This window comes from Apodemus sylvaticus, chromosome 17, assembly GCF_947179515.1.
Source record: "Apodemus sylvaticus chromosome 17, mApoSyl1.1, whole genome shotgun sequence".
In the NCBI taxonomy this organism is placed as follows: domain Eukaryota; kingdom Metazoa; phylum Chordata; class Mammalia; order Rodentia; family Muridae; genus Apodemus; species Apodemus sylvaticus.
In genome coordinates this window covers 19,199,895-19,221,779 of record NC_067488.1, presented here as the reverse complement: position 1 = coordinate 19,221,779, position 21,885 = coordinate 19,199,895, and the positions used below count along the sequence as shown (strand labels likewise).

Here is a 21,885-nt window from a genome sequence, read left to right as displayed (position 1 = left end):
CTGAAAATTGGGAAGTCCCTTGGATTAAACAAATGCCTCCACTCAGCAGTTAGATGTTAAGCAGCATTGGAAACATTATTCAGTGATACTTTTATTATACATTTCCAAAACCCTGTGGAGAGGGCACTTGTGGCAGAGAATTCCTGGAGAGGATGCGCCAGTGAGTTTCTTGTGCTTCTGTGACTGACTCACTAGTAAGCTCCCCATTCCTGTGTATCTCCCTCTTCCTTAGAAACCAAACATTCCAAAACTTCCTAGGGGACTTAGCTAATTGCATTTTTCAAGGATACTAGTCTGATGTCACCTTTTATCTATTAGCGACTTTACAGATCCTTTGAAGGAGATATTTGGATTTGTGAAAGTAGTGTGTCTGCCTGTACCTTTGCATACCCTATAAGCAACAGTAGAAAGAGTTCTACTGAGAAGTACATTCTGGTTAATAAGTAGGGTTTTGTTTTGTTTTTTTTTTTTTTTAAATCGTCTGTACTTTTCCACAACTGAAGGAGGAGTACATATTTTTGGTTAAAGGCAAGTAGGCAAAATTTAGCCCCGATGTGCTTGTAGTCTTGGTGGCTTTAAAACACAATCTCTTCATTGCCACTTCATAATCTCAGAGACGACTGTGCGGCTCTCATGTCTGCTAAAAGCAGAAATAGAGGAAGGAAATGTAAGTTTTGGCTCCATTTAAGTGTTCCTTATCAGAGTGTATGTAGGAGTGGATGCTCAAGAAGATGCCTCTATTTGCCAGCTGGACGGCGTGCGGGCTGGGCCAGTTTCCTGTCTGCTAAAGCTGTGTGGTGCCCTTTAAGGATGCGAAGGAGGACATTCTTAAATGCGTTGGACTTAGTTTTCACCTGTGAAAATCAGAGAGCAGAGGGCAGGCAAAACTAGGCTCAACGGCCGGACTCAGTTTGCATAGAAATGAGTTACAAGCCCTAAAAGCCCTTGGTTGATGGGCAGACATCACTGATGAATGTGAGAGAAGCCACTAGCCTTAGGTGAGGCAGGCTTGCAGAGCGTAAAGGGCAAGGGCACCGTGTAGGCGCGTTGTCTCTCATGAGAGGATACCTTAAAGTGAGGGTCATGCTGCACAATTGTGAAGCGTCCCACTAAGGCTGTTGCCATGTCAGCTAAGTGTATTGTCTCCACCTGTAACCATAGTGAGTGGGGACCACTTAGGGAAGTTACCCATTATCTAGACCACAAAGGGTAGCCAGTGGCATCAGGATTGGCACTCAGTCTAGCTCTGTAAATCTGTAAACTGTTCTCTGCTGGCGGATGAACAAGGTTCCAGGTGCAGGATCATATAGTAATAGCTATTTACGTACTGGAGGTAAGGCCTCACCATATATCCAAGGCCTTGAGTTTCCTATCCTTCTGCCTCAGCCTTAGGAATTCTGGAAGTGTAGGTGTGCACCACAATGCCTGGTTTAACCCAGTGGATTTTTGAGTATTCATTCAACTTTGTCATATTTGCGCTGTTGCACTGTGATTCCTTAAGCCATAATTCATTGTTAGGAGATAAACTGTCACCTTTATATATAAGATGTTTAAAAATGTCGAGTAGTAATCCAGGAACAACACTATTTTTGTAAGGATAGCTGCAGTTCTAGTAAACACACACACACACACACACACACACACACACACACAGAGAGAGAGAGAGAGAGAGAGAGAGAGAGAGAGAGAGAGAGAGAGAGACTGACTCTGACTGACTCAGAAGCCTAAGTAACTGCCTCTCCTGGCTCCATTACAGTAAAAAGGCTGTCCTCAGCAAACCCTGGTAAGAGGAAGTTGTTAAATGACATGGGGAGGTGGCACAGGCTCCATCCTGTTAATCTTGCTTTGTGTTTCCTAATGTATTTGTACTCTTGGGGACTACTGCTCCGAATGGGGTCTGCACAACCTTGAATTCTGATGTGGCTTGTGGATGCTACAAAGACATCAAAAAGCAAGCTTGGCTTGGTTCAGACCTAAGCATTTCCTCAAATCAGTTACCAGCTTTATGGCTCTATTCATTCATTCACTCATTCATTTATGTATCATTATTATTTTAATTTTTTTTCCGGAAGAGTTAGAGAGACGCAGCGTGGCTCCGGGGATAGTACCATCAGAACTAGACACAAGAGTAAAATATTGTACCTTTCCCCGTTTTTAAAGGCGAAGTGGAAAAATGGGAGCCTCGGATCCGTAAGCCTCAGGGTCCATTTTCTTTGCTGCGCGGCCGGGAGAAGCCGCCGGGGCGGGCCGGGAGGGCCTGGGGCTGCAGCGGCTCCGGGGCTGCGGAACCGGGTCAGGCCGGGGAGCCCCGGCGCTCGCGCGTGCAGGGCGGTGGGCGTGGAGCGCGGCGCTGCGGGAGCTGGTGCGCAGCCTGCCAGGTCACCCGGTTCCGCGCTGGCCTCCCCGGCCTCCCCGGCCGAGCCTTCTCCCAGTCTCCCTTGCCGCTTCCTCTCCTGCCGCCGCCCTCCGGGATGACGGGGCGCTCGGATTTCCTCCCGCCAGCCCCCGAGATGGGTTTATCAACAGTGACTCATCTTAAAAATCGTGTTCTTCACCTGCGATCGCTGTGCAAACCGCAAGAGTTGCCACGGTGGAGAAAGCGAAGTCCTAGTTTTTCATCAGTTAAAGCAATCTATGATTAGCCTTTGATGAGCGGCCTGCTTTCCCAGGGTTTTTCATGTGGAACTTTATTTGGGGACACTGGACACACAAACTGGAAGGGAGCATTGTGTCTCAGGGTTCTCAGTCAGAAAGCTATGAATAAAATAGGCCCACAGTCATAGGCACCGAATCGCCATGTGCCTTATAATTAAGTAGCTTTATAAGCACATGAAACTGTTTAGTAGTGGCTGAGCCTTCTATACTTTTTGGTGTTCTGTGTCTTTATAGTCTTTTAAAGTCTGAATTTGAAGACAGTTGCTGAACTCCTAGTCAAGCTTACTTGTCTTTACATTATCAACCTTATTTTAAAGTTGTTTCCTGTTAAGGGAATGCTTCTTACACCCTTCCTTTTAATCTCCTTTTCTAGAACTCCATATTATTAAGTGTATCGTGAACAGCAGTTATTTTTAGTGTAACTGCCCTGAAGTTCTTCCTCAGACAGGTATTTAGCAGAGATTGAAGGTTATTGATTCATATAATTTGTATCCAACTCCTTCCTTTTGGCCTTGAAGATGTGTGAGTGCCTGACATTAGCCAAAGGAAATAATGGATATGTATGCCAGTCTGTGAGGTGGCCAGTTTAACTTGTAATGACCAGGGTTGTACACCAAGGCCTTCATTATTTTTAAAATTAAAAATAATAAAGAAAGCCAGGATATTTAGGTCTTTCTTTACAGCCTGCAACAGGTTCACTTCCGGGATCAATCTCAACTCTGAAGAGTTTTTAAGCTGACAGATGTGAGTTGACAGATTTCTCTGAAGGCCTGTGTAATCCAGAGCAACTTTGGAGTCCGTATATAGAACAAGTGGCTCCCGGCCCCTCATCTTGGCTCTGTCCCCAGGTACTCAGATCATAAGGGTATAGCAAAAAACAGGGCAGACTAGATCGGTTCGCAAGACAGACATTATTTTATACAAAGCACACTGTGGTTCCCTTAAGTATGCATGCTGACTTAGTACAGCAAATCTTTTTAAGGAATTCCTTTAAGGGAACGTAATAACCTTATGATAAAATGTCAACTGTATTAGTTACTAATAAGCAGTACTCTGACCTCAAACACCCTAACTAAATAATCTCCCGTTAAATAGTGGGCCTGCAGCCAGCACCAGAAGCACCCAGTCTAGTATACAAATAGGAAAGACTTGAGCCTGCCATCCCTTTGCTCTGCTAAGGGAGCCAGACATAGTGTTAGGCATCGATTCGTCATTCTCATTATTTCTGTGGTCATCTGTGCTCACCACAATATTTTTAACCTTTTGTTTTGTTTTTCCGTTTTTCTATAATTTGAGCACTTGACCTGTTTCAAGGCTTACTTGATCTCTAGGTATGCAGAGTGCAAATTAAACTATGGAAGATTGAGCCACCCTGGTGCTGCCTTTGGGAGGCTCCATTTTCCAGAATAGGCTAATGCCCAGCTTTGCTTCGAACTCCAGCAACTGCGGCTGGGTTTATTTCTGAGGCGTGGCTGTGTTGGAATACAGTCAGACTTAGAGTAAATCTTTAACTGCTCAAGTTTGTAATTTTCCCACCTGTGGACTTGACTAATAATACATAGGTTTTAGGGGAAGAACAATTTAGATACCTTATCTAAACAGGCCTGCTGAATGCTAAAGGGCTATATGAGTATTTATTCTGATAGTAATAATTATAATGATCTGTTTCTAATCTTTTTAATTTCTCTATGTCATTAACTATGGAAATGCTCATTAGACTATTCAAAATGGTGCTTCTGAGCCAGTGGTTCTCAAACTTGTCAATGCTGTGACCCTTTAACGTACTTCCTCATGTCATCTTGGCCCCTCACCATAAAAACCTCTGCATTGCTACTTCATAATTGTAATTTTCCTGCTGTAATGAACCATCATGTAAATATACGATATCCAGAATATCTGATATGCAACCCCCAAAGAGGTTACAACTTACAGGTTGAGAACCGCTGTTCTAAAGCCCTGTTTTAGTTTAGAATGCACATTTACAGCATATACGGAGTGAACCAGCTCAGCCTTGTAAGAAAGTGTAACATCATAATATTTCCAGAAATCCCAGGGCATCCTTTTCTCCAGGTATCACCCACACCTTACGTTTATTAATTTCTTTATGTTTCAATCTCTTTTCAAGGCTATCCTGAACTGTGCAGAAGTTTGAAAGAATGATTTTGGGTGTGTTTTAGGTTTTTGGACGATCTCTGAAATCATTCTGGTTTTCTTCGGGAGGGTGGTTAGTTCTGCTGTTACAAAACTTCTTTAAAAGGTCACATGACTTTCTGATAGCCAAGCTTTTCCTCTCATGGCTTGCTTTCTGTGGCTATTGCATGATACTTCTTCCTCTTCTCCACAGTCTTACGCAGTTCCTCTTCAGAATTAATCATTGTCTTATAAGTCCAGCGGTGTGGTAGCGCTGTCAGAATACAGCCAGTGTGCTTCTGGAGGCTGGAATGTCTTGTGGTTCTCCAAGGATATTTGAGAATGGACTTTCTTTTCCTAGGTGAAGTAAATGCTATGGGGTCATAGCATTTTGTTAATAAAATGGCTTGTTAATACTGATCCCTCTAGCGCTTCTTAAGGAAAACAGTAAAGAGAAGTTATTTGATTTGGTAGTCATAGTAGCATCTACAAAGTGGGGCGAGGATGAAATAGTGTCTACTTAAAAAACCAGTGTGAGTGCAAAAGCTATCGAGGCCTTCAAAAAACCAAACTAGAGGTACAGATACTTCTTCGTGATGACACAAGAAATGCCACTGATCTTTCCTGAGACTTTCTGGAGGAAGCTACAGAAAACCGGTGGAACTGTTATTTAATTTGGTAGCAGATGTGTTCCCAGCCCAAAGTGCTAATTCTCAATGTTTGCTGGCAGGTGCTGCGCTTAAGACTGTGTGTGGATCATAAAATGGACAGGTCTGTTATGTAGGGGCTCGGAAAGGGTGCTGGTGAACCGACTAGCCTTCTCTTTTTACTATATAAGTTTTATGAATACATTTCTAGAAACCATTTGAGAACTTGCAAAACACCACTTTCAAAGCGTTTGAAAACTGCCATTTGGACACTATCCCTTATTTCCTTTTTTTTCTTCTCAGAAATGAATGAGCTGGAAAATTCCTACATCTATTGTACTTTATTTACTGTATGGTGCTTGTGCATATGGATATGGATGGTACATGGGTTTGATAATATCAATATCTGTGTCTCAGATATAAGACCTACTCATACAGACTCTTTATTAGAGACAGTACCAGGAGCTTTTCATCTCCACATTGCAGTTGTTTTCCAATACTTATCTTCCGTAACTGGAATTCATTTCTATATGCTGGTAATTTGATAAACTGTTTTGAAATGCGTTTGTTGAGCTCAGTGTAATTCCATGTGCCTCTAATGAAAGGCATGTGACCCTGTAGATTAGAAGAAAGGCCTGTGGTTGGCTCCCACAGAGGCCTTGTTGCTCCTTTTGGGCAATCTTTAACCTGGCACCCTCTAATGTGTTTGCTAAGATAGAGTTTTCCAAAATTGAAATAATGTCACATTTGAAAAGATGCCGAAAAACAATGTGGCACTTTCTAAATTTTGTGAAGCTAAAATTCCTAGTTATAAAAAAGAGTACATGTCACAGATGAGTAGTTAGTAATGACTTCAGTGTAGCAGGAAAGGAGCAATTCCCATATGCTGATTCTAGTCTCATAATAAAGAATGTTATAGAAAGATGGCAGAGTATTTAACAAGCTGTGAGTTAATGCGACAGTGTCAGCAGATCCAGTTCCAGAAGGATAATCACTTTACCATATTTCTTCAAAAATATTTGAAGTTATATTACAAAACAGAAAACTTGCTAGGAATGAATGCAGGCTGTGCCACCACTGTATCTCCCAAGCCTGAGTCAGACAGTCGAACTGAGTTTCTTTAAACAGTGCTATTGTTCCAGGATGCTTGTGTGATCCCAGATGTTCGGATAAATTTGTAATTCTCTTTGTCAGACTCAGCGGGCAAAGTTATAAGTGTGTAAATGTCAGAAGCGAATCTGAGTTGCCAGAGTGCCTGGAAAGCTGGATGTGTGGGCACACATCTGCATTCCGTGCACTTCTGCAAAGTATGGGAGATGGAGACAGTAGAATCCCCAGCAGCCCGTGGGCTGGCTAGCGGGCTCTGCCCAGTCTTGAACAAGAGATCCTGTTCCAATAAAGTAGACGCTGAGGACCTACACCAGATGGTGTCCTCTGACCTCAACATGACCCATGGCACATGTGTGTACACCATAGAAGCTTGTGTGTGTACAAAGGTACATATAAAAAAGAGAGAAATTTTTGACCAATCCACATTGCTTTTGTTTAATGTCTGTACATTTCATTGTGTCCATGAGCACCCCCTGTGTGTGTTTCTTCAAGAAGAACCTCTTATTCCAAAGTTGTTATTATTTTTTGAGAGACCAATTACCTCAAGCTTGAGAGCAATGCCGTGTGTGTTTGTGTGTGTGTGTGTGTGTGTGTGTGTGTGTATGTGTGTGTGTGTGAGAGAGAGAGAGACAGAGAGAGAGAGACAGAGAGAGACAGAGAGAGAGACAGAGAGAGATGGAGGGAGAAAGAGGCATTGTCGTCAAGGTCCCTTCATAATAGTTACAGTGCCACAAGATATTCACAAGCTAACATGTTCTTCTCATTTTGCCCAATGTCTCTGGCTCTCCTTGAAGGGACTTAGAAGAATTAATTTGTGATGGCCACAGAGGGCTAACCTCTGCTAAAAGTAACCTGATTTAATAATGACCTTGTTTGAAAATAAACTTCCCCTGTTGGTTAGCAGTGGGAGATTTATGCATTGGCATAAAGTAAAAAGTTTAGATGGACCTCTGGTTTCTCCGTGTGAAGCCTGTTAGGGTTCCACCAGTATATCTCGACTGGAAGTAAAGAGGCCTCCAGTCCATGTGGTAAGTGCTGAATTTCATGGACAAGAACATATTAGCAGAATCATCACTGAGATTTTGACCATGTTCTAAGTGAGCTCCCAAGGGAACTGGTAAGATGTGGCTCGTTTGGGAATGCACACATTTACCTTTCGGTTTATAGGCACTACGAAAAGTTGCCAGTGTAAAAGCGTATAAGAAGATAGGAGCCTGAGAGAACTCTGCTTACACAGAGCTACAGTGTTCAGTTAGAGTTCTACAGAAGACTCCAGTAGGTATAGGTTAAGCACTTGATTCGTGCTGTGGCTGTGGTTTCAACAAGTTTTATCAATCCCAGTAATTTTGATAAGTTCCACCAACAAATGTTTATTACCTGGCTTTTCATTGGTCATAGGTCCTGAGAATACAATCTGAATGGCTGTAGAATGACATCACTCAGGTAGGAATTCGTAATAATGATACAAAATTAGTGACAGTCATATTTCTGGTTTAACTAAATATTTTGACTACATGTAAATATCACAGTGATCAGGTATCATTAATTCCTGTATCAGGAATTTGAAGTTTTTTTTTTTTTTTCTGAGTCCAGAACGTCTCACCCATATTTTTCTCCTCCTATTGTGATTGGAATTGAATTTCTTTTGGAATCTACATATTCCCTTCACCTTTTACCTTTTTCTCTTCAGTATGTATGACATGCCATTGTGGTTTGTTATTGTCAGTATTGTTTACTATTCTTAGAAACTCTTTAATTTACCATTTTACTATTCTTAGAAACTCTAAAATTTACCATTTTTAGAAACTCTTAGGTGGGTTTGTGTTTCTAGGGTGTTACCCTTACTGAAATGCAAACTTCCACCTTAGTTGCCTTGAGCCGCACAGCCATTTGTTGATGGTTGTCAAGGCAACCGTTTGTTTTAAACACCGATTCTTTCTTGGTATATGTTTAGAGTGGGCAGTTACACTGTTTTTCACATCTGTATCTCTGCATCCCCTCACTGTCCTCTCCCAGTCCCCTGCATCATTCCATGTGAAGATATTCCCTCAGAGGTGTCTCTAATACTACCCTCCACATTAAGTTGTTGGTTTTGTTTTTTTGTGGTTGAAGAAATAGATCTGATAATAATAGTCGCAAACTCTTAATGCTCAGTGTTTGCATTCCAAGAGATTTATTGTTTGTGTTGCTCCAAAGACTCCTGTCATGTCTTGTGCTGAACTGTAACTTGGGTGTTCACTGTGAGCGTTGCTTCTCTGATAAAGCTAGCAGCTCTCTTAAAAAGACAAACCTTTGTCTTAGAATTTAAAGGAAGTTGGATGTTATAAATGAATAGTTTACGGGTGAATGAACTCACAGGTAAATTTGAAGTGTGAAGTGCTTTTGCCCAGGAGTACACCGAAGATAAGATATTTGATGCCACCCTTTCAGCCCTCTCCCTCTTCCTCTCATTCTTCCCTGTCCTCTCCTTCCTTCTATGGCTTCTTTTTCTTTTCTTTTTGAACCATCATACCTCTTACCAGATGACATGGAACAATTACAAATGATTCTTTGGAAATTAAATGTGTTACTTTGTTTTTCAGGAAAAGAGTATTACACTTTAGAAAGAGATCAATTCAAAACAGTCATATACAAACACACGTATTTATAAATTGTTACTTTTCACTTCAAATGCTTGCCATGATAACTATGTAGGCATTGTATTTGTAACCAAGCAAATTAATACTCCGTATAAAATGTTCACATGACAATTTGTGAATATGAATGGTAATGTGAGTATATGTGATAGATTAGTTGTCAATAATACTTTTCAGAGAAATAAGGTTTTTCTACAGAAATTGTTTTCATTCTTTGTTTCATGGAGTTTTCATCCAAACTCTCCACAAGTTCTCAGTTCTTTGAAAAGCATATTGATCTATTTTGGATGTGGACTTTTTCACTTGTTTTCTCTGAATCCCCCAGTTCTATCTCTGCCTTGGACAGCTACTTCTGTCCTTTACCTGACAGGCACTTTTCCCCTAGGAACTCCTTCTTGGTAGATAAAACACGGATCTGGTACCCTATGTCCTGGTTTTCTTCTCTTTCTAATCTATAAGCTCAGTTTGAGATTTTTTTTTTTTTTTTTGGTGTCTTCTTTCCACATCTTGCTCAACACGCATGACACATGATTGGCCCTGAAAGAGCCTTGTTATCTGAATACATAGGATGTTAATTTGACAGTGATCTCGATCCTCAGTTATCAAAGCATCTGGTCAGTTTTGGAATATTCACACAAGATGTAGGAGTGAAAAACTAAGCAGGGACCATGCCAAAGGATACGTTTGACCTTGGTTTCTGAAAAAAGAAAAGAAAAAGAAAAGATCCAAATATTACAGTTGAATCATTTGCATTTGTTCGTAAATGTTCACAGTCTTGGACATTTTGACATGTTGAACCATTTTAGTATTTAGTTGCTGAAGCAAAGATTAAAACGGTATTCCCTCAAGTGGTGCTTCTAGTCTTAGAAGACATTCCCAGGTAGCGCTTGTTTCAACTTGTCAGCACCTTCTAACATCCTTGTTGTTTCTGTCCGTTTGTGTGCTAGGCTGCGGGGGTTTGCCTGCCTGGTCCAGCGATTCTTTCAGCTCATGTGATCCATAGGAATGAGATGAGATTGTTTAGCTGACTCTAATCTTTGACTCTTTCTTTTTTCCTTAAGGAACCTTGTGAGTGCTAAATTATGTTTGAAAAGTTCGAGCAAATTCTCTGTGAAACATGTGATGGCCTAGTATATTATATAGCGCTCGCAAAACAAAGTAGTTTTAAGAATGTTTTCAAGTCAGATACTACTGCCCTTCAGAAACCATGTAATTGAAAATAGAAGCCAAAGTCTGTAGAAAATATTAACTAAGCGGGAGCTTGAAACTAATAGAATTTTACCTATTAACTTTTTTTTCCATGCAAAATGAGCAGCCACTCAGCAACATTTAGTCGAGGGATGGAATACCTTGATTTCCTGTTCTGCACAAATTTGTGGAAAGTCTGTTAGGTAAGGTTAACATCTGACACCTTTCTTCTCAACAACGGTGTTTATTCAGCCTTATAACGAATCACACAATTTGGATGGTGAATTCTCAGAGAGAAAAACCCCACAAGGCTCCAATTGGCTGTTTGTCACAGATCAGTCCAGGCTTCTAAGACAAACAGGTGGCAGTAACCTCTTTTCAGTTGAGTTTTCTCATCTGTAAAGTGGAGTTAATAGATAACTTGGACAGTTTTGCTGAGGGATAAGTGGGAAAATTCTGTGAGCAAATGAATAAATAGAAGTAGTACGTGTTTAGTAAATGGTTCTCATCCACTTTAACTTAGCCTGTCTCTGCAATAAATTATATATATATATATATATATATACACACACATATATATATATAATTACGTATTTGTATAATTGCATGTTATACCATCATGATGATTTGCATTTAATAATGACAAATATGTCTTTCCTTGATGTCTCCTAGCATCCTTGTTAACAGTCCTGGATGCAAAGTTTTCTCTCCTCTCCCTGTTTCGGGCTCTCCGATTATCTTTCCTTTTGTTGTTCTTCTGTTGGTTTCCGGTCTCTTTTTAAGTTACCCGTTTTCCTCAAAACCCCCTTTAAATTTATATTTCTCAGTTTTTTCCTTCCATCTGCCCCTTGCCTGCTTTGGTACACAGAAGCTCCTTGTCTGTGTACTGGCCCGAGGGAGGCACTGATGATAACTCTTCAGTGAGGTCTTGAAGGTGGAGCCTCAGAATATAGGCACTGAAAGATGTCATCCCACCATATCTGTCCATTCTTTCCGCAGAACAGTTGGTGTTTTTATGGTGGTAAATAACATAAGCACTGATCGTATAGCCAAAAAGCACAAGGATGCTAAGAATTATGACCCAGTACATCCACCTGTGCAACTGCCTTTGCTGTCAAGAAACGAAGTCTCTGTAGCTTAAGCTTCTGTGCCCCATCTTGATCCTGACTTCTTCCCCTACAAATCAATGCCTTTCCTGACCACTAACAGTGTCATTTGGCCTTGTTTGATTTTGAACCCTACCAGCAATAATGCACAGTGTTTATGAGTATTACATGCTTTTTACTGGTTCTGAGCAGCTTGTGTTTAATAGATTGTATGTAGTTTCTTCATGTACTTTTAAACATAACATTGTATAATAGGATCACATACTTCACTGTGTTTTCTTATATTATTCATTGTATGGATATGTGCGCCTGCGTATGGTATGTGTTTGTGTGTCTTTGAAACTAAACATGGTTTTGTGTCTTTCCAGATGTTTTAAGTTTCTAGGAGACTGATCTAAACATTTGATGTTTTCCTGTATTATTTCATGCCCCACGAATTGTATTTTCTAAGTTCTCTTTTTACATATATTATTGTGTGTGTGTGTGTGTGTTCTTGTTTGCATCTCTGAGGGCACATGTGTGTTTAAATGCATGTAGGGGTCTGTGCCCTTGTAGTTGGGGGGCAAAGTTAAACGTCAAGTATCTTCCTCAATTCCTGTACTCTTTATTAATAAGTAAGCGTCTCTGACTGAACCTGGAGCTCACCGTTTTGGCTACTGCACATCAAAAGTTTTTTTCACAGACATATCTTGAGTACTGGGGTGCAGGGGGTCTGCCTTGCCTGCTGGCTTTTATGTCTGGGCTAAGGAACAAACTCCATTCCTCAAACTTGCAGGGCAGACACTTCATCAACACTTCCCAGCTTGTGACTCTCAGTTTTGAAGAGGAAGTTAAGGTATATGTATTTCTCAGCACATGCACATTTATTGCCTTACGCATGTGGACCTTGGGCTGTGACATTTGCTTCTTTATCCAGTATAACTGAAGACAAAATGCTTTGAATCTGTATGTCCTGATTAGAATGGGTTATGTGGACAAGACTACTTTAGAACTATCTTTGCTTTTATTCTCCAGGTTTCATTTTAGACTTAGGGCTTCCTCAAAAAGATAAATCATATGCAGAAATATTTGTGTTTTAATATCTAACCATCGAATAAATTCTTATTTGAGGATGCACCTAACCTCAGGTTTGTTTCTGTGAGGGGCATCGACTAGAAACGACAGGAAGCTTAAAAAAAAAAAAAAACAAACCTCAACTGTTCCTTTTCCTATCTCTCCAGTCATCACTGTCAAAGTGTGTCATTGACAGTTGTGCAAATATGTCCCAGTGTTAGATGTGTCCAACCTGCACGAGGATGGAAAACCATGGACGACATGTAGATACTTACCAATATAAATGAGTATATATTGATAATCTGAGTAATATAGTCCACATATGAATGGACAGATGCTGATATTTTTAATTAGCAGTGGTGTTAATATTGACATTTTCTGCTCTAGGAAATTCACGGTCTAGTAGAGAACCATACATGCATCACCATTTAAGGTACAGAAAATGCTGTTGAAGGCCATGTGTATGAAATGCCATGTGAACAAGTACAGAAACACAGTTTCTTTTGCGACTACACTAGAAGACTTGGTAGAGGTCACTTGTCTCATAGACTTTAATAGTCTGGACCGCTTAGTGCGGGTTGCTTTGAGGCACGTCCGAAGGCTGACATAGCTAAGTGGCCTCCATGCATTCATCGCCCTGAGATAGGGAGCCAAGCAAGCAAATATGCTTGATAGCTGCCTTTGTAGGATGCTTATCTTATCAACATCGGAAAGGGACACTGCTTTCATAGCTACAATAGCTTTGACATGTACGTTGCATGTACAAATATAGCCACAAGTAAGTGTTGCTCAAGAAAATAATGCCAAAGGTTTATAAAAAAAATAGTTTTAAACTAGTGCTAAAATAGTGGTTTAGTTCCCTCAATGCCCAGTGCTCAGCCTATGCCTAGGAAGTGCTTAAACTGTATTGCTTCATCTGTAAAATGCATCTACAATTATTACTTTACCCAAGACAACCCTTCAAAATTGAAATCAGGTGAGACGACATACTTTTACTCAAGTTCCGGGCTCATTGTAGCAATGGTGTGGCACATTTAGTCACTAACTACAAGTTTTCTTTCAGTTTCTATGGTCACTCGGGGTCAGAGGCCTGAAGGCACTTCTCTTCCCTCAGTTAGATTTTAGAGAAACAAAGTGTGAAACACCTGAATGTAGAATTATGTAAGTGTTTCTCGCTTTCCTCTGTTATGACAGCTGTCCACATGTAGATGGATGGAGAAAAGAAATGATTAATGAGGGTCTAAGTGGAGAAAGTCTTTGCTAAATGTGCATGTGTGTGTGTGTGTGTGTGTGCGTGTGCGTGTGCGTGTGCGTGTGCGTGTGTGTGTGTGTGTGTGTGTGTGTGTGTGAGGAGGGGTGGTGTGTAGATAGAAGTGTAAGTTTACATCAAACTTGAGATGGAAGATTAATTACACTACCTTTATGGCATATTTCGTGAATGAGCTCGGTTCTGCCCTGGCTAATTCTGTCTTCTCATCCATATGCAGCACAGTGGTTTCTTTTTTCATATGTGAATGTGTAAAGTGTGAACTGTTGGGACCCTAAAGAATCTACATGTATGGTCGGTCTTTCAAACTCGGCTCTCAGTGGCACTTTAACCCCATCTCCATCTTAACCCCAACCCCAAATCAAGTGTATTTAAGATCACTTTAAACATTCTGGTCCATGTTCCAATTAATTCATTGTCTTTGTAATCTCCCTCTTTCTCTGTCTCTGTCTCTTTTTCTGTGTCTCGTCTGTCTGTTTGTCTGTCTGTCTCTTCACCCCTCTTGGATCTTTTCTTCCCCTCCTTTCCTTTTTTCCTTTCTTATCTCTACCTCTATTCTACCTCTTTTCCCTCTCCCCATATCTTCTCTCTAGTTGAATTCTTAGAGGATATACTAATAAGTCAGAACAACAAAGCTCATAATAATATAGGAATTCTTTAGGCTCTATAAGCTTAGGATAGGGAGCCTACTTGAAGATACCTGCTTTATGTTATTGTCTATAACTCATAATCATCTGTCAGACTAATGATAATTCGTGCTGTAAATGCATTCATTCAGTAGAGGCTGGTTTTCCAATCATGGGCCCAGGCATTACTATTTTGTTCTTTTTTATTAGTCTAGCTAAGATGGAAAAAGGGTGGAGTTTTCAGAAGCAGGATTAATAACTATGAAGGATTCTGGAGACTATAATACTTTTTCAAGTTTTTAATTACTACAGAATATAAGTACACTTTGTTTCAACTTCAAGTCTTCCTCTAATACCTTACCCATTCCATATTTTGTCACATTTTCTTAATATGACATTAAGACATTTTTAATTTCTTAAATACTTTCTTAATTTTAATAGAACAAAATTTAAATTATTTGTACAAGAATGAGCAGTACCTCATCAGAAAGTTCAGCTGATAGAAGCCCTTGCCATACAGGCCAGAGAGTCTCAGAACCTACACTACAGACAAGGATTGACTCCTAATTGTTACCTTTTGATGTCTACAAATATAGTGTGGTGTGTGAGTGTGTGTGTGTCTGTGTGTTTATGCAAATGCTCATACATATATACTCCATATATACACATAATGATAATAAAATTGGTAAAAAGAATGAGACAAATTTAGGATGAATGTTCTAAACTGATCATTGTCATGGTTTAGCTTTAAAAATTGTAACAGCAAAAATGTTAGAGTTGCTGCATGTGAGTACTAACTAGTATTGAGCTTATTGAGCTCAGAGTTAACGTTGGGCTTATGCATCCTATATAATTAAGAGTATATGATTTCAAAAACCTGTAAGCTGTGATCTAATTGTACATTGATGTTTTATCTTTTGCTTTTCTCCACTCAGTGTCTTTAATCCTTTCCTATTACTGATTCTTCTAGATGCCGATTCTATTATATCATATTTTATTATATTGTGTTTTGAAATTCCTTTAATACTGAAAACTCGACTACAACAGAACGAACTTCTTTAAAATCATAAATAAATTGAAAACATCAAAGTTTCCCTGCCAAGTTAAAGAAGTCACATTGTCACATTATGCGTGTTTAAATGTCTTGGTTATGATTTTCCTTGAGCCATGCTGTCTAGAAGCAGCACCTTCTCTGTGTTCAACAAAACTTTAGTGGGGTAAGTGGTATTCTATGACATAAAGCCAAATGAGATTGGGAAATTCAGTCCAAATGGAACATATTCCATCTTTGGCTCCATCTAAGACCACTTAGGGCTGTAATTGCTAATATACATTGTGGATATCTGGGAGGGGTGCAGAGTATACAATTTCAAGTCAGCTTAATTTGATCAAGGACTTTTCTTTCATTTCTCTTTTAGAAGTCAGTATCATGAGAAGAACATAAGAGAAATTTTTGGGTTTCATGTCATCTCTGTTTAAATAGGCACTCTCTTAAAATCCCAGACAGAGCTTAGCTGAATATGGGGTGAACAGAGGCAGAATATTCTCAAAATACTTTCAAAATTGACTCTTTTTTTCAAAAATGATTTTTTTTCAGAAATGATTCCTGTAGTGGAAACTTTCTAAGCATAGTTCTTCAATTCTGTACTGATTTAGTATGCGCTTTTAGAAATCACGTGAAGAACTTTATCTTTCCAGATGACAGAGAACCATGTTTTGTTTCACGTCACTATGTCATGTTGATTTCCTAAACAGACCTATTTTTGAATGACTGATTTATCTCATTTTCTATGTATACATGTTTAGTTTGCACATTTGAGGACCAGAGGTCACAAAGAATATCAAATACCCAGGAACTGAAATTACTGATAGTTGTGAGCTGCCATGTTGATATTGGGAACCGAACACAGATCCTCTGCAAGAGCAGTGGATCTTATGCTCTCTGATTGTGTCTACTGATCCACCTAGAGGCCTTTTAAAATGGTAATTTTCATTCAAAGTATCATTGCACTTAAAAAAGAGAAAACTCTCCTCCTTCTCTCTAAGTCCTTCTGCTGTTTCATCAGAAGGAAAATGAGACTGGGTAAGTGTTTGAACTTCCTACTGTAGCAAAAAAAAAAATACCTAGAGAAGATTAAAAAAGAGGAAAGATTTTCTTCACACATAATGTCAGAGGTTTTAGTCTGTGATCACTTGGTCTCATAGCTCATGGAGAAGCAAAGCTGCCCACTTTGTGCCAGACAAAGTAGAAACATATAGGGCAGGCAACTTGGAAAGACACAGTCTTTCCTAGGCAAGATCTCATTGACTTTCTTCTTACCATGAGGCTACGACTCTTGTAATTGCTACCAATCAGTTATAGTTCAATTATAGATCCTCATGAATCAATTACACAGACACCAAATAGGGTGGCATCTAAAACAAAACAAATATTGTGTCATTGGCATATGTTTATTTCACTACATGAAAGTCTGCTGCAAGTACTATAAATTGGCTGAGATAAATCTGGCAAAGTCCATATTGATAGGTTTTAGGAAGCATGGAAAAAAAAACAAAAAAAGAAATATTTCCATTCTGTTGTGTGGATGTATTGTCAAATGTTCATAATGGTTGTGTCTTTAACTGTTAGACACTTCTGTGGTTCTGTCGCTAGGCCATTTGTCCTTAGATGGATGCAGGCCTTTTAAACTACTTCCTATTCCATGGCAAGGATGAGTTCAGTGGTTTCTACGTTACTTCTCAGTTTCATGAGGAAGAACTACTGCACATGACGGCACATGCTTACTTCCCTTCATCTTAGAGAGAGAAACATTTTTTTCTCTCCTTTATGTATACATGCAGTACCCAGACACACAGTGTATTGGTAGCATCGGTTGTCAGTTGATCTTTAAATCTGATTGATGTTCAGTGTGGTGCTCTTTTAAAACAACAGCAAAAAGTAAATAAATTAGTAAATATCGCGGTGATGAAATTCTCGCCTTGGCTTCATAGTGCATTGAAAACTGAGCAATCTCAGTGAATTATGCTATCTCCATAGTGTGCATCTGTCAGAGTCACCAGGCTGCACATTCTGTATTCTGTGTGTGTGCTTCACTTCCCTGTATCAAGTGGATTAGCACTCCTTGGCACTGTTTTCTTAAAGGAAACAGATGTTTGTAGCCAGTTATATTAGTGGATTGAATTAATGATTGAAATGCCCTTTGTCTAATGACAGACTAATACAGTATCTGCAATAAATAAAATTAAGCTGCTTTTAATAAACAAAGAAAATGCTAGAAAGTAAGGCAAATATTCACACAAAGACAGACTCTGGCTATTTTTGTTATCAATGGAAATCCAGCTTTCGTACAGTGTAGTGTTAATTCACTCCAGACTCATCTTGTTAAGTAGATTCATTAATATGTTGCCATAAGCTATTCATTTTGAACTTGACACTATGATTGGTGCTTTGCCCAAGGACCAGTTGATATATTATAAATTTAGCCAAAAAGCAAAGGTGAAGCTTCCTCACATGCAAATCAGTGGATCAGGGTGATCTGTGGCTCAGTCAGATTAGTTGGTTTAAATCAACAGTTTTCACTGTAGATATTTTTGTTTTCTTTGAAAAAAAATAATGAAAACCACGTGAGTGTGTGTCTGTGTGTATGTCTGTGTCTCTGTGTCTATGTGTATTAATGAATTTCACCCTTTTTTGTTATGAAATGAGAGAATTATTTCTCTCTGATTTTGATACTCCAACATAGATATTTGTTCTTTAGTTACTCCACTTAGTGAAAATAATGCATTTTTAATGTTTTCAGATATGTTTTAAAGTCAGATTTCTACCATAAAGACTTTGGAGACAAAAAGCCTTTTGGTTTCAAAATTTTCTTCTAAAAACAAAATAGTTAATGTACATTTTTAGTATGCATGCATGAAGAATCATTTTTTACAAACATTGCATTTTTACTAACTTACCTCATGATCCCTTTTAACATCGACTAATGCCTTTGCAATGATATATTTAAATTATAGGACACACAGTTTGATGAAATGGTTGTCTAATATGTGTGTTTGATCAAGGCTCAAAAGTTACTGAATGAGGGCATGTAAAGGATTTGCATTTTATCTCACAGTGGCTTAGGTGAGTTCCAATGTCCGGATGATTATTAATAGACTTTGAGTTTGGAAATATGTTACTAGAAGTATTCATTTTATATTACTTTGGTCTGAAGTAATAAGAGATTTATTTTATGGGAGATGTCTGAAGGTGATGGCATTTAAATCTCAAAAGTATTTAAAATGTCCAAAACTATCTTTAAAAGATTTAGGAATGATAAATATTCAAAGTCCAAATTAAGTAAAAGTGAATAGTAAAGGACTGGATTTAGCATAAAGCTTATGGAGTTGGAAGCCATTTTCCCCTCTTCTAACAAAAAAAGTGATCTACAGTTCAAGTCTTGCCCTAGAATCAGAAGGAATAGAAAACTCCTTCAGTAATGCTTGGGTTTGTGAATTGAATAAACAGTGCCTCTTGCATTTTACAGTTCACTTAAGCAGTCTGATTTTGATCTGTATATGTGGAGTAGACAGGATACAAGTGGTTCCCCATCCCCCCAAACTGATGAGCAGATACATATGTTCCTTAAAGAAGAAACTTCCCGTGTTCATATGGAAGCTATCTAGCTTGCTATAGGTCCAAGACTTGACCTCCCTTTTGTTTTGCTATCATTTGCTTAATTCTTTAGATTCTTTGTGGTAGACTTTGTGGTAGAGTTTTGATCAAAAGGAACTTTTTATTCTTTATCTTCTTTTATTTTTTTTCATAAAAGCTACAACAAATGTGTAATTAATAACTTTGTTCTTTATGTTAGTGATATGAGCAAGTATGGTATAAAACATCTTATTATTAAAGATTAGAGCATGATGACTTCTTTTTTTGTGTTTACTTTGATTTCAAGCACTTGAAAGTTTTATTATCTGGGAAAAAAGAACAAGTCATCTGGTGTTAAATATTGTGAAAATCAGAACAGCTACTTGTCGTACAACTCATACTCAATGGGATTCCAGGCAGAGATCAGATCACACAGTCTAGACCCTGGATATTTGCAATGTAGTTAGAACTATAGTTTGCATGTATATATATATATATATATATATATATATATATACACACACATACACATATACAATATACATATATGTGCAGGTTCAGGCATAAAATGACATTTAGAAAGCTACTGAAAGAAGTTTTTTTTAAATGATCATTTCACTTGATTTTCACATTGTTTTTCACTTAGAAAATAAAGATAAAGAGGATGAGCTAATTAAGTTTGTTGCATTTGCTTCACAGCTGATGCTGAATGGTGAAGGATGTCAGTCATTGAGTGAAGGGTTTTCTCTCCTTCTTGTTTTTATTCTTTTGTTGAGACCAAGATAGTATAGAGAACATACACCTTATATTCCATACTTTCCAAGTTTCATATTCTATGGAAACTAATCCTACTTTTCACCACACTGAATGTGAATTCAATTTCTTTCAAGTTTCTGTAAAAACCTGAATGCTCTGGTCAGGCAGTTTATCAATTGCATGGATAGTTCGGCCAAGGACATTCCATAAGTGTACTAGTGCAAATATTTTTGTACATGTATGTGAGGACGTAGATAGACTTGCATATGCGTATTTAAATGTGTATACAGATATGTGGCCTAAAGCTAAGTAATTATGGATGAATTTCATTGTCCAAATAACAGAACACTTGGGTCTCCTGTTTCTGTGAAGGAGCCACCTGGAGAAAAAGATTCATGTCTTACACGGTCGACTTTTTTTATATACTTTAAAATTTTAATCAGTGAAATAAAGAACATTATGTCTTAAACTCTAATGTTAAACGCTCCCATTGCACAAACCTAAGTGATACTATAACGCAACACCTTATTCTGATATGTTTCAAATAATTGTGAACTCTAGGAATGTTTTTAAGTTTATTTCTTTAGAATTCAATGAAATTAGTTGAGGGTAGGACTTAGGACTTTTGCGACAGGTGTATTTTATGTCTTAGAACATACTGGGCATACTGTTTAGCTATCTTGGCAGTCAGGTTATATGGTCTAATTCAGATGGATTTGTGTGCGTGCGTGTGTGTGTGTGTGTGTGTGTGTGTGTGTGTGTGTATTGAACATGGTGTAGGTATGCACAATGCTTACCATTCTGTCAGGAGGTAATAGTTCTGCCTCTCTCAATTATGTTGAAGTCTTAAATGATCAGTTTAGATTCCCTCTGTCCATTTTCTCTTTTAACCTCACTAACTAAAAACTTGCTTTATAGTGGATTTACTTCAACAAGCATTTTTAATTTACTTGTTCTTTTAGTTTTAACAAAGGAGTATTGCTGTGGAGTAGAATGAGCCATGATTGATCTTACCTTCATTCATGCTTGTCCATTTGAATGGCTTCTAAAGATCATCTAGAAAAACCATTGCTGGTGTGAACAAATATAGATCCTCTCTCCACCCAGCATTGGTAAGTGTGACCGTCTTTAGGGTAGAAGGCGTTTTATGGATTGAATAATCTCACCAAGTTTGCAATCTCTTGGAAAAATGATTCTTGTTCCATAATATTCTATATCACATTCCTTCCCTGGCTGTATTGTTAAAACCAAGAAAGGAAAGAATTCTGTTTCATGTCTGCCTGGGCTTTTAGCAGATTTTTTTTTTTTCAGCCCAAGGTTTAAACGTGTTATTGTATTTTAGGTGTGACCTGTACAAGCATGTCCACATCATTTAGGAAGAGAATCCTTTCTCTGATTTGTTTGTTTTACAGATGTACAGATCAGCTCTGAAAACATCTTCAGTGTTCTCTAAGCATCTTCTAAGACAATTAGCTTCCTGATAGTTGATGAATAGAATCAATACTTGTAGAAAGTACTCTAAAGCCGCCCACATGCTTTATGAAGTCAATGCTGGGTACAATTTTCCAAGGATGTGATTTTTTTTTTCAAGAGAAAATGTTCACTGGAAAAGTTCTTGGCACACAGTGAAACATCATGCAATCTGTTATTTGTCTTAGAGATAATAACTGGCGGGTGGCTATAGTCTTGTGCTATCTAACTTATGACTTGAGAGGGGAGTTTCTTCCACTCAGAAGTATTGCAAATGTGCTTATATTTACATAATATGTCACTCTGAAAAATTATGATGATATAATTCCAGTAAAAAATGTTTTTTCCTATAGCTATTTCAAAGTATACTCAAATAAATTAACCACATTTTTTTGAAACAGCAACTAAAAAGAACATGTCCCTACCCCCCACAGCACAATATAAAACCCAAATGACCTCTCTGATTCTTCTTTGAAGTTCTAGCAGTTTAACGTTCTTTGCAATGTATATTATTAAGGACTCTGTTGGGCATAAGGCATCAGTGAGTCATATGCTTTCTGAAGGTCTGTTCCTGGGTGGAAGAAGGAACTAAATTTTGAGAAGATAAT

At 38.5% G+C, this 21,885-nt stretch overlaps 1 protein-coding gene across 5 annotated transcripts in view; it reads left to right on the top strand.

Moving 5' to 3' along the window:
* Positions 1-21,885, top strand: part of Trps1 (transcriptional repressor GATA binding 1) — a 231,654-nt gene that overhangs the window by 18,012 nt on the left and 191,757 nt on the right. The window contains exon 1 of one of the 5 annotated variants that reach the window (XM_052160704.1): positions 7,949-7,985. The exons of 3 other annotated variants lie outside the window; for them this stretch is intronic. The gene's annotated coding sequence lies outside the window, so the exon portion shown is untranslated. Of the gene's footprint in view, positions 1-7,948; positions 7,986-20,797; positions 20,920-21,885 lie in introns of those variants that run through there. One more of the 5 variants, XM_052160702.1, reaches the window with a different exon arrangement.